A 9,598-nucleotide genomic window follows, 5' to 3' on the forward strand; every position below is an offset into this window, starting at 1 on the left:
GTTGCCAACCTATTGACAAGAGAAACAGATCTAAAAAATATGACCAGAATTGTAGTGTCTCTGTGTTGTGGAAATTCTGTGCAAATATCTATTAAAAAACTGAAAAACTGTGTTGACTTGCATTTGTTATTATATCTATATTTAGAAATAATAGTAGGCTCCTTATCATTTTCAGCCAAAGATACAAAGATGGTGGAAGGTCCAAAGAGCCACTTTTTGGTTGCTAGACCAGGTTGCTAGACCATCACAATGCAACACAGACACATCCAGACAGACAGCCATGCATGCAAACATTCATACATGATGTTTTATTTAAAGTGGCAGATTAACCCTAACCCTAACCCTCTCCTCATTTATTTCCTGGAGACAACCATTAACTGATGATTACAGAACTATGACATGCGTAAATTGATCACTTAATCAGTCTTAATTTATCACCTGATGAGTCTTGATTAAAAAGCATCACACCCCTGGGGTGTTCTTGACAGATCAATTGACATCACAGAGAGCAAAGAATGGGGGGGGGGGGGGGTCATTAGTTTGTGCCTTTAGTTGTGCTCCTTGAGAATTTCTTTTGTTTCTTTTGCTTTTTGTATCTTTTCCAAAATGTGTTGAAAGTTATCCATTTAATATGTAAATAATTTTGAACTGATATGCTTCTTTAGTAATTCCATTTTTCTAAAAAGGTGGAAATAGAGCTTAGGCCATTAACAAGCCTTTTTTATTTTCCTTTAAATTGCACCATCACCAGAGTTTAGAGGTGCCTGGCTGCAGAACTGAGCTAAAAACCGTTGTGGGATCAGCTTGGGTGTACTGCTGGATGAGGTTCCAGACGATTGTGGTTGTGTATTTCTTTTTTACCAATACATTTTAGCAAAGTTTTGGAACTCTATGCCTGTAAAAATAAACCTTCACGTCATTTGGGCTTTAAAGTACGTAATAAATCCTTCTCTCTATTTATTAAAATATTTTCAAGTACGTTACATTTTGTTCTGACCAGCAACAATATAAGAGGGTTCTGTGCAAGCATGCAGCTTGTAGGCTGTTATTGATTTTGACCCTTGGTGCTGTGCTCATTGAGGGCAGGGCAACAAATTCAGCATGTTACACTTCACAAAGATTGCATTTTAGATAAAGACCGTCAGTAACGGTGAGGTAAGGTCTAGGACTAATAAAAATGAGGGAGTGTGTAAATACCAAGGGACACATCTGATTGCATCTTCACAGTGAATTATTGTTGAAAGCATCTTTAGAGCTGGAAATTGTCCTCCACCACCAGCTTTACCCACCCTTTCACATTTCCAACCCACCCTTCATTGACTAAGGGTCTAAGCTAAATAGAAACTTCTTCACAGGAGAAAGACTCAGGCTGTAATGGAAGGAAGTTCTCTGCAGAACTCTATCTGCTCTGCTATTTATTATAAGTCTCCTGGTTGCAACAGTCAGTAGATGAAAATCAAATCAATCAAGTGATAATTCATCTGATGAGAGGAGGGATTAATCAACATAAGTGTGCTATTTCATCAAGCCCCCATATACATGCATGTCTCAGACTATGGAAGCAAATGTGTCCCAATATTCACATTAAAATGGATTAACTGAAATGCTTTTTCATTTTCAAAATGAAGATGCATTTTTTGACTCATAAATAAACTATAAAATAAATCATTCAAACTGCATTTTTATTTTCTTCTCTAAGACTGCTCCATTTGTAAATGAATTAAAATGATAAATAAAATAACATTTAACATTTTATTTTCAAAAGATGAGGAGGAAGAGAAAAAAGGAGATGAAAATGCTTTTTCGTTTTCATGCCCGCGCCCGCAAAAAGTGTTCCATGAATCAATTTGACTTCACAATTCCTAGCAGCGCAGGAGAGTGACGTCAGTGGCAACTCTTCTTCTCCTGCCCCAGACCGCACCATTACGCATTTTGCATGTTAGGGTGCGTTCACACCGAACGCGGATTCTGCAATAGGACCGGCCGATTTACGTTATCCCTATGTAAAGGCGCGTTCAGGAGCGGAGCAGCGTGAGGCGGTGCGAAGGAGACGAAGGACGCGGTGCGGAGCTGCAGAACTTTACGGGATACTGCGCTGAAAGCGTCGAAGGGGAAAGCGTGCTGGTGCGCTGGTAAAGCTCCGCAAAAGAGGACTTCGCACACCACTGCCTTCAATCCACCTGGCAAATGTCCGCTCTCTAAGCAACAAGATGGACGAGCTGCTTCTCCTCACCGGTAAAAACTCAGACCTCCACGGGTCAGCAGTTCTCTGCTTCACCGAGACATGGCTGAGTGAAAACATCCTGGACCGTGCACTGCTGTTGCCGGACTTCCAGCTGCTCAGAGCGGATCGTCTGTGGTCAGGAAATCCTTTGAGCGGCTGGTGTTGAAGCACCTGAAAGACATCACAGGCCCCCTGCTGGAACCCCTGCAATTTCCTTACCGAGCAAACAGGTCGGCAGATGATGCTGTTAACTTAGGTCTACACTTCATCCTGCAACACCTCGACCACCCAGGGACGTACGCCAGGATCGTGTTTGTAGACTTCAACTCGGCCTTCAACACCATTATACCAGACATCCTCCACCAGAAGCTCACCCAGCTCAACGTCCCAGCCTCCACCTGTCAGTGGATCAACAGCTTCCTGACAGACCGACAGCAGCAGGTAAGACTGGGGAGCATCTTCTCCCGATCCAGATCAATAAGTACTGGTGCCCCCCAGGGGTGTGTTCTATCCCCACTCCTCTTCTCCCTGTACACAAATGACTGCACCTCATTGGACTCATTTGTGAAACTCCTGAAGTTTGCAGATGACACCACTGTCATTGGACTGATCCAGGACGGTGATGAGTCTGCATACAGACAGCAGGTGGATCGGCTGGTACACTGGTGCAGTCAGAACTACCTTGAACTGAACTCAAGTAAGGGACTCAACTTGAACTCAAGACTGTGGAAATGGTGGTGGACCTTCGGAGAACCCCACCCCCATACACCCCCTCACCATCCTCAACAACACTGTATCGGCCGCGGACCACTTCAGGTTCTTAGGAACCACCATCTCTGAGCACCTGAGATGGTCTTCACACATAGACACTGTTCGAAAGACGGCCCAGCAGAGACTGTACTTCCTGAGGCAACTCAAGAAGTTCAACCTTTCACAGGAGCTGTTGGTCATCTTCTACACTGCCATCATTCAGTCTGACCTGTCTTCATCCATGTCAGTGTGGTTTGGCTCATCCACAAAACAGGACAAGTGCCGACTGCAACGAATAATCAGGAATGCAGAGAGAATAATCAGGGCTGACCTTCCCTCAATCCAGGACGTATACAGTTCTAGGGTCAAGAAAAGAGCTGCTAAAATCTCTGCAGACCCCACACACCCTGCACATAAACTGTTCAGAGCTTTACCTTCAGGCCGCCGCTACAGAGCACTGTTCACTAAAACCAGCCGCCACAGAGACAGTTTCTTCCCCCAGGCTGTATCTCGGTTGATCATTCAATAGAGTACAAAACAACAGCATACAGATCTTGCAAATGCACCTTTTTATTATATATGTGTATATTGTACATTGTAAATATGTATATTTTGTAATGCAAAAACAAAACAAAAGAGCAAAGTGTACCGCAGTCAAATTTCTTGTTTGTATGTACGAACTTGGCAGTAAAGCTGATTCTGATTCTGAAAGGCGCGCCGAGCGAAGTGGATGGACGAGTTGAAAAATCTGAACTTTTTTCTAAATTCACGTTGCGTCAACCAATCGGGAACTGGATGTGGCTGTGACATAGGGTGAAGGACCGCAGCGGAGAAGAAGTGGTTTTCAGTGAGCGGCAAGCCTGAGTTGTATGACTCAACTAACTAGCTGAGATTTATTTACTCACTGAAGACAGATGGACAGGCGTTCAGCAGTGGGGATATAGCGCTGGTAGTTGGTGTCCCGGAGGCCGATTCGTCTCCCAACGCAGGACAGCAGATTTTCAAACTGGGTCCTGGATAGACGGAAGTACCACTGAAATCGACCGTCATCCAGATGCAGCTGAACTGTTCCCGTCCCTGAAGAATCTGGTAAAACCCCATGATTATCCGTGAAATCCATGTCCGCCATGTTCAGTTGAAACCAGCAAGCAGCAGATAGAAGCTCCTCCTATCTTATGACGCGGCGAAGCGTTGCCATTTGTTGCCATTTGAAATGCATGCGACATTGCATGTGAAATGTCAAGCGAGCAACAGCACACAAATGACGCGAAAAATTTGCAGAATCCGCATTCGGTGTGAACATGCCTAAGACGAAATGAGAGCGCGAAGATTGTGTTCAGAGACAGTGGGAAATCACCATGTCCAAATCTCTACCAAAGCTGCTAAGAGAAGCCGCGGTTTCCCTGGAACGGCAACAAAATCTAATAGTATGTCTCCGCAGACTGGAAACCGCAGTTTTAGTCCTGCACGTTCAGACATGCAGTTCTAGACTGCTTGTTTTTTGTGCAACAGTGCCATCTGCTGGATGACTGTAAAACTGCCCGAACGTTCTAGACCGCTTTTTTTCGTGACTGAAACAAAAATTTGCTTTTTTTTTTTTCACACAAACAGATATAAAGAATTTTGCTTTGGGTATCAATAGGCTTCTTCTGATTTCAATTTACCCTGTGGTCTTTTTCAGCAACAGCTATTAAAGCTAATTAAAGCACTGGTTGTAATAGTTTAGAGATTTAGTGCACCCCGATACCAAACAGTTTGAAAGTTTATTACATTAAACTACTAAACGGTAATAAATGCTTTACGCTTACACAGAAATATGTATTATGTAATAATGTATACATAAAAAACATTCACGTGCTTCAGCTGAGAGGAGGAAAGTCAAGTCCTGAGAAATGTGACAAATTCAGCAAACAATTTTAATTATACATGTATACACAGCTATTATAATACATGTATACACATCTATTACATGTAGTCACATCCACTGCTAACACAAGTCCTGATGAGCTTTGATTTATAACATCATGACTTCATGAAATTCTAACATGACTTCAGACACATGAAACAAAAACAAAGTTCAGGCGGGCGTCCATGAGGCCGTCCCGAGCAGGCACAGAGTTCTGGCGCCCTATAGTCGGGAGCACAGTCACTGGGCCCTGGAGCTATGGTCAGAGGCAGTCCTCCCACGGACCCCTCTGGCATAGGAAGCAGAGGAGGTTTGTCCTCGAACCCCTCTCAAACTTGGATAGGAGGCGGTTCGTCCTCAAACTCCTCTCTGAACTCTGGAGGCTTGGAGCCAGTGGGTGCCCAGGAATCAGGCTTCAGTTCCATGAACAACCCCCAGAGGAAACCTAGGAGGTGCTCAGGACCCGGACGTGGAGGCAGCCCGCCCACGGGCTCCTCTAGAACCTGACCTGGCAAACCCTCAGAGGCTGAAGCAGAGCCTGGCGAACCCTCAGACGCCAGAACAAGGACAAGCTGCACCTTGAACCCCTCAGAGACAGGATCCGGCAGAGCTTCCTCCTCAAACCCCTCGTCTCTGGGTTCAGAGAACAGAATGGGGACCAGTTCCTTACTGAACCCCTGGAAGGCCTGCAGACTAGGACAAGGGGCTGAGGAGCCGAGGCACCCCTCTCACGACATCCTCTGCGGGGTGTGGAGGAGGTTGAGGCAGACTTAGGGTCAGGCTGTGCATCGGTTTGGCCTGGAACACATTCAGTAGGCACTGGAACACAGTCAGTAGGCACAGGAACACAGTCAGTAGGCACTGAAACACAGTCAGTGGGTCCCGGTGCCATAATCAGAGGTAGTTCACCCACAGGCCCCCCAGGAACAAATAATAGAGGCGGTCCGTCCGGGCTGTAGACCTGGCGTCGACTGCTCAACAGCAGCTGCAGCAGAAGCATTCTGGAGACCAGGCGTGGGTTGCTCTGTTAGCCAGCCGTTTCTGTCATTACAAGGTGGAATTTGTAGCTTCTGAATTGGTCCCACAAAAAAAGATTGATTTCCTTATTGAACCTCTGAACTGTTTGAAAGTTAAAAGCTGAAATAACAGCAAATAATAAAAAAATTGTAGATTAGTGTGAGAATGTAGCGAAGAGGGTGAAAGTGGTCATTATGTCCTCCAGCAGCCTAAGCCTATAGCAGCATAACTACACAGATAGTTTCAGTTCAGATTAATTAGTTAAACGGCGCTTATTTACAACATTGTCACAAGGCACCCCACAAAGGGTCCTACTGATGGTCATTGTTATACTAATAACCACAAGGATTGGGATACCTCTCTCTGTCAGACTGATTATAACCATTGTACAACACATTTGGGTTGGATAATCATTACTGTTTGCTTCATCATGTCACGGATGGTGGTTTTTTGGCGTGGACCCAAAATGTAGACAGGCAGGAGCTGCTCGTGAGTACAAACTGCTTTAATAAAGAAAACTCACATCCAGGCAAAAAACATGAGCAGGTGTGGCATGAACACAAGGGTAGGTTTGGGATGGAAAACAGGCAAGGCATTAATAGGCTTGGCAAACAGTCAATCATAGACAGGCTTCACAATGCACACAGTATACTCCCGCAAGGAGTAATCAGAACTGAAGAGTAAATAAAGAGCATGGCACAGGTGAAAACAAAAACTGAATGGCATAAAACAGGTGGACCAGATGAAGCTGAATATGGGCTAACTATGGCAGGGAGTCTTAACCAAAACATTCATGAGCTGAACAGAGATGCAAGGAAGCAATCTGACCAAAGGATAATCTTACTTAAAATACACCATAAACAATATAAGTAGGACACTAAACCCACAGGAATTAACTAAAGCACCACCTGGAATAAATAAACCATGAGGAGAGGCAATAATCAAACCAAAACTTCTAATCATCAGACACAAAGCCACAAAAATGCTTTAAGGGTGGAAAGAGATGTTGGCTGTTTTATTTGTACCATGAGCCAGAAAAAAGTTTTTTTTAAGTGCAAATGGGAGCCATCTTCTTGCCATCTTCTTTGACTATTTCGATTTCTATAAGTACATCACTGAGCTCCTGTAAGTTGATACGGTTTTTAATTAAGATTTTAGGTAATATGTCCAATCTCTGAAACAGCAACTTTGCAGTGATCTTGGGAGCAGGATAATACTCACATAGTCCATCCCATGCTTTGTAAAAGGCTGTCTGAGGATTGGCAACATGACCTGATCATACTAATTTTGTTCACTCATTTGTAGGTTAAATTCAATTGCTGTACAATGGACTTTACTGCTGTGAATGAGGAGTACCATGCATGAGAATTACCTCTGAAATGGTATAGACCTGATCTGACAATGTCATGTCTTGTCAAATACTGTGCCGGTGGGTTAGACAGGGATGTTATGGTAATTCTGAAATGCACTTATTAGGTGGGCTCCTTGTGTTAAAAATGTCATGTAGGCCAACATGCTGTAGAGAAGCAGGAGTCAGATGTCAGATTCTGAAGGTCTAACTGAGACTAAATACATTCACTGGTGAGCTCAATTTTCACCTTGTCTGATTCTGACATTCCAGCATTCCAGTCTCAGTGCATTTTGGACCATATACCCACATATATATATATATATATATATCTATATTCAACTCTTTTGGAGAAGATGTTCTTGCATTACCACTGCTCCTGTTAAGACTGATGTGAGAAGTACCCTTGATGCCTCCATGCTTAACAATTTCACATCAATTCTAACTTGGCTTTTTTAAATAAAATTATAGAGATGCTTGTTCTTTATCAATAACACTCCCCAATCTCTTAAGTATTTGCAGCTTTACCTATTGTTAACAAACCTGTATAACTCAGACCAGCAAACTATCAAAACTGTATTTGAAAGAAGAAGAAGCAGAAACGTCAAGATTGCCTCGCCAGTTTTTTTTAATTACCTGTTCAGAAATTTGGGAATGAAAATAACAGTTTTATCCCAATTGTTAGTCAGATGTTGAATTATTAATTTATTCAAGTGTTAAGAGTTAGAAAGCTGATAAACACAGACAAGTGTATGAATAAGGCACAGATGAACCAAGTAAGTTTGAATTGCAACAATGAGACAGTCCTCTGCCGCACAGTGACTTCCTTCTCACAAAGAATAGATCCTTGCACCAGCCATTTATTTACAACTCACATTCTTACAAGTAAAAAGCGGGAATCGGTTTAGCCAATTCTTACGGAGATTTGCACATGCACATGTTATGTCCAGAGAGTGATCCACTCCAGACCACATTCCTTAACTTTCCACTCCCTTTGACACACTAAAAAACAATCACAGGAATCATCTTAACCAGAGTAGAACTTAAACATAAACCTTGTTTAAACTAAACAATGATAACTTATATACATTTTCCAACATCAAGTTACAGTACTTAATGTGAATGTCAGACTACACAAATTTTGTTGTGCAGTCATAGCCAAAAGTTAGTTACCAAGTGTATTATCCCGAGCACCAACTGTGTGCAGGATTATTTTTCTGCTTTTGTACACTTTTGTGAACAGTTGTTAATCTAAAGCAGGGAAAATATAAATAAAAATATTAGTCGTGTTGTGGTGAGTGTTGGATGAGGAGCTTAGGTCAACGATGACCTCCAATCACATTCTGCCATAGGATTGTTCTTGGTGAAAGAAATTATTTACTCCTTAATCAGTCCTTTAGCTTTTAGTTTGCTTTCTGGAAAAGGCTAAAGGGTAGCTATTTTATGTTCAAATTGTTAAAGAAGGAACATGACTGAAGGTTTAATAGTCTTGCTCAGCCTTGGTGCAGTGTGTGTGTTCATGTGCGTGTGGCGTGGAAGACAGAGTGGTTTATTTTGTAGGTGATCATGAGGATTTATGCTGTCTTTTTAGATCATCTGTTCATGCTTCTAAGATATATTCCATTTCCCGTAGCCGTGTTGTTTTTTCAGAGCTGCACATATCCGCAGGATTCTAATTAATCTCATGAAACTTGTGTAATGGAATTTGCAAATATGTTACAGCAAAAATGATTAAAAAACATTGAAAAAAAGAATTACTACACAATTAATATAGTAGAAGAACATGGCGAAGTAATGAGTCTTATTCAACACACTAAACTATTACTTTGGAACACCTTATACTAATAGTAATTGAATCGCAAACTGCATCAAAAAAGTTTTGTCAAAGGTTTGGACAAGATTAAATAGAATACCAATATAGTAATTTCTATACAGAACAAGTGTGATTACAAGGAGGTAGATGTCAGATGATGTTTAGAAAATTAGAAGGATCCCCATCAATCCATCTATTCATGGTCTTATCCAAGATCTGATTACAGAGATACAAAATCGAGTAAGAAAACCCAAGTATGCCTCCCGCCACAAAGACATCCAGCTCATTTTGGGAGATCAGAATGCTGTTTTCAGATCATAAGGGATATATAGTCCCTCCAGTGAGTTCTGGATCTCTCTGGATCTTATCCAAGTGGGACGTGCCCAGAAAAAAATTAAATCACAAGTGCCCAGGAGGTATTCTGATCAGATGCCCAAACCACCTTAACTGACATATTTTGAAGTACAGGACTGGCAGTTCTACTACAAGGTCACCCCAGATGACCACACTTCATACCCTATACCTAAGATCAGCCAACCT

This window comes from Girardinichthys multiradiatus, chromosome 10 (assembly GCF_021462225.1).
Source record: "Girardinichthys multiradiatus isolate DD_20200921_A chromosome 10, DD_fGirMul_XY1, whole genome shotgun sequence".
In the NCBI taxonomy this organism is placed as follows: Eukaryota; Metazoa; Chordata; class Actinopteri; order Cyprinodontiformes; family Goodeidae; genus Girardinichthys; species Girardinichthys multiradiatus.